Below are 4985 nucleotides of genomic sequence, written 5' to 3' on the forward strand. Positions count from 1 at the left end.
TTTATTTTTATACCAAACCGATAAAATTTCAAACTTTTTAATTTTAATATATGTAAAAACCCCTTGAATTGGAAAGCTGAGATGTCTTTAGGATATAATAAAATTTTGTTAAATTCTGCCGTCGATTTCACGCCGACGCAGCGTCAGGCAGATGCCATAGACCGCTGCCAACATCGAAGTTTTATGTTAATAATACAGTTAATGTATAAATTTACATTTCCTGAAGAAAAAATATTCTTCTAGAATAAAAAATACCAACAGTGCAGTTTTGAGTTTAAAGTAAAAAAGGGACTAAAAAACAAAGATTTTTAGAAAAAGAGTGCGAAGAAAGTAAAATATGACTCATTTAATGATTATTGATTAATTCATTTCTTCATTATGTGATTTTTAACTAATAGTAATAAACTGTTTGTTCTCTTACCTAATTTTCCAATAAATTATTTCGGGCTACCCAAGAATTCATTTTAACAAGGATGACAATATCCATAAAAAATATTTCCTACAAAAAGAATATTTTAATTTTGAAGAAACTATTTATTATTTAAAAACATGAAAAAAATATTAGATTGACTTTTTGTAAATATATCTAAATTACTCGATGAACAAACTAACATTCAAACACTACAGAGTTGCTTCAATTATAATATTGTGCCAAATTGTTTTAGGAATTGTCAATCCCAAGATTCAAAGCAAGAAAATTCATATGAAGACTAAGTATCAAAATGGAATTCAAGAAAACTTAAAGTATTTGGTTTAACTGTTATACAGTTTCTATACTTGAAAAACTATAACTCATTATAACTTGTTAATTCTCAAGGATTGAAATCCTAGGTCAATTCTAAATCATAAATTACGGACGTATATAAACACACACAAAATGTAGAAAAACTACGAATAGAATATCCAAGGTTATTTTTTGCAATAATTCTGATAAGGTTTTGGGACAATGTTCCACGTATAGAATAGCAGGTAGAGTTCCTAACTTCACAAATTCCTGAAAAGTCAAGAAAAGTAGAGAAACATGGAGTAACAATAAAAGAGGCTTTAAGAACAAATTTTGTGTGTTTAATTATTTAATGGAAAATATATTCTACGACTTTATATTGTTGGTAGTTACTCTTTGCTACAATTGTGGGTGATGATTAACATTTACCCACTTTTTTATTTACTCTATTATACACCTAAAGGGCAGTTTCCATCTTTTACACTCTTTTTTACTTACTCCATGGTACACATGAAGGGTAGTGTCCAACTTTTACCTAAAACTATTCTTAGAATGACGGAGAGAGTAGAAACTATTCAATTTTGTAAACCAAGCTACATAGAATATCTATAATATAAAGTAGAACGATGTCTGTCTGTCTGTTTGTTAGTTTGTTTGTAACGAAGTATCTCGGTAACCGCTGAATCGATCGGGTTCTCCTTAACACGGTAGCTTCTCATAGGTCCCAGAAAGGTTTATAACTATTTTGGGGGAGGGTACCACCAACCTCCCCAGAGAAATCGACAAAAGAAAAAAACGCCGCCCCAAGGACATTTCTTTTGCAATTAGCTAAAAACATAACTAACACCATCTATCGTCGAAAATAATATCTTTGTTAATAAGCTGATTTTAAAAAAGATTGAAAAGAAACAATTTTGCGTGTCCCTGGAGGCCTATAGGGGCGTAGCCGCTATTATAATATAATATAATATAAAGCTCAAAAATCCTAAATATTGAGGTAGTTAGTCTGTCTGTCTAATAAAGTCCAAAAACTGCTATACTTTCAAGATTAATCCTTATTGCTATAGAAATCCACTTAAAAATTTTAAATCTGAGCATCAAAATACTTATGGGACGGAAGGATATTTTATATTTTTCAGAATTTAATAAAGAATTTTCAGAATAGCATTTGTGTTAAAAAGAATTTTATTTACTAGTTGATATCATTTTCAGACATCTAAATTACATTTAGTTCGTCAAGTGCTGACACTATATCTTTTTTTTGTCCAACTGCCTTATATGTTGAGCTTTACTTTTTTGAATGTTGACATCCATGTTTTATACAAAAAAAGCGCAGTTAAAACAAATAAAACTGTTGTAAAATATAAGTGCGAAATAAAAGGCTATTTTCTACAATGTACACACAGAGAAGAAAATGTAATTTAAAATGACCCACATTTTAAACAATAGTGTTTGCATTCTATGCTAGAGGGAGATCCATCCGCCGATTGTCAGGGAGTTTATGGGTTCGATTTTATGCTCGTGCTAGCTCCACTATATGTATGTGTCCTTTTATCTATTTACAAACAGCATTAATATTATACATTTAATAATAATATATGTCTATATTATGTAATCAAATGAGAAATACTCTTCCATAAAATTGCATTTTTATCGACTTAAACAATGAAATTAAATTTCGACAAAATGCTTCCAAATATGTAAAAGCAAAAGTGTTGACATAAAAACGTGCACACCATTAACATTGATTACTACTTTAAAGGACATTGTACTGTAAAATTACACTGGTACCACTACCCAAATTTTTATAAACACGTTATTCGAATTGCTGGCTTAAAATTTTGATTAATTTTATCAAATTGTGATTGGTTGGTTCAAACTAGTAGTGTTCAAATTTTATTCTACGGAAGGAATAACTTAGTTTATCATTCTTGCACTTGTGGCATAAGATCCCTAAAATTTCCAGACAAAAATTTTATTTGTGGATAAAAGTATGGAGTTATAAAAATTTCGTTTGACGAACCCTGTATAACTTTCTATGAAAGGTAAAAAAACGAAAGCACTTTTATACATTTTAAATTTTGTTCATTTTATATAATTTTACATATGCAATTTAAAGTTGAAGAGGTAATGACTCCAATTTGCATTTTTGGATTATGTCTGATATGCGAAGAAAGATACTGTTAGGTCAGCGATGTTCATTCCAAATGATGATACTTAAAATTATCTCTTCTGTAGATTAAAATAAGTGGTTGAAACATTTGAACACTCATCAAGATTAACCAACCATTTAAAGTTTACTAATGTCCCCAATGTTGTTAAGCCAATGAATAAGAAAATGTTATTATAAAACTTTGGGGACTAGTGTAAAAAAAAACAGCTAATTGTCCCCTTTCTCTCTCTGCTTTAAGGTACCACGGTCAAACGAAAACTAATGTTCGAACATCGTTATTACTTTCATAACTATAAGGTCGGCCAAATAATACTTAATTAGTGTGAAGCAAAAGGAAATTGGGGCTCGTCGAGGATTCACTGGCACTATGGTCGTCTTTAGATTATTTAGTGTATTTAGAATATTCGTCAACCTATGTTGTCCGCTATTATTATTCAAATATGTCAAAATGAAATAACTGATGCTTTTACTCAATAAATATTCGAACATTTTCCTACCCCTCCATAATTTAATCTTTTAAAACCTTACAAAAACTATTTTTGGTTTATATTTTGGTTCATATACAATATTTGGGAAAGTACCAACTGACTTTCCTGACATGGTTCACATTTTGTATTTGTGCACAAACAGATTTCATATCCGATGTACAAATAAAACTACAGGGATAAATGGATGGGTAGAGGAAAACAAATAAAGCTACAGGGGTAATGCATAGTGAGTGATTTTTGTGTAACCCCCGGCCCCGGCCCCCCCCCCCCCGAAAATTAAATTTAGAAATTATATTTTTTATATAGATACTTAGCCCCAAAGGTAAAATCTCTTGGAGGGAGCCAATTTACAACCTCCTCCAACCTCCAATTTAGAAATAGTCTCCCAGCATTATGAGATTTCGAATCCCTTGGTCTTTGGGCCAAGGCTTCTCCCCTACTCTGTGCAGTAGTAGGAACCATTTTTAACGTCTTTAGTTATGACGTAGAATTAAGCAGAGTTTTGAACTCATCAACGCCCTACGACGAGCGGTTGCATCGCTTTCGAGGGTTTTAAGTTTTCGATTATAGATTTCAATAGTTTCTCTAGTTGTAAAGTTCTAAACAATTTTAGAGCTATTATCAAGTTTTCCTTTGAATGGAAGCTTCACATAGGGCCCGTGATGGTTTAAGGCTTTTTTATTTAAGCCTTGGGATGGGTTTAGGCTATATCACTACCCCTTTTAATACAGACCCTCTGCATGCTAGGGGCGCAGTTGTTAGTATTTTATCAAACCTAAAACTATCAGAGCTATACAAGATAAAATCTTCATTTTCCATGTAAGATTCTCTTTATTTTGGATTTAAATTTGATTTTATAGTTTATAGTTATTGTTTCACCAACAGAAAATAAAATTTTTCTTTAAACATTTTATATCTTAACTTTTACTTTTTTGAACTCTTAAGAATCTTAATGTGACCACTTATTTTTCTGTGTCAATGAGGTGTTAAATTCGAATCCGTGCCACATATAAAGACATTAAAAATGGCACCTTCATAAAATGTAGGCATAAAAAATCTAACATTGCCTAAATGGAATTTTAGGTCTTTTTTCGATTAAATCTTTTGTACCGACGACTTATAAATGAACCCAAGCTAACTTCCTTAACAAAAAGCACTACTGTTTGAAAAAGAGTTAGAAATGAAGATGTAAGAAAAATTGGGCTTTTATCTTAATACAATTACATAGCACATAAACAACAAGTCTATATTGTCAATCCATTTTGTTTATCAAAGCAATAAAATATTTTGAAAGCAAGCAGTTTTCAAAATTAATCAAAAATGTAAATTAAAAATCTCTTATATAATCAAAAGCTAAACTAACTATCTTAAATAACAGATGACATTTGCCTCAGAGACAAAACTGTTATCCAATAATATAAAGTAGTAAGTTTTTTTTATTTGAAGTTTAAGATCCCAATAACTACTGAACCAATTGGTCTCTCTCTTTTTGGTTAGCTTCTCCCAAGTCCTATGATAGATTTAATCTCATTATTTTTCTAGATTAAAGTCTTCGAATGGTTTTATGCTATTTTTTCAAAATTCAAATACATAGCCTCTA

The sequence above is a fragment of the Acartia tonsa genome, chromosome 7 (assembly GCF_053477335.1).
Source record: "Acartia tonsa isolate MP-2025a chromosome 7, ASM5347733v1, whole genome shotgun sequence".
NCBI lineage: Eukaryota > Metazoa > Arthropoda > Copepoda > Calanoida > Acartiidae > Acartia > Acartia tonsa.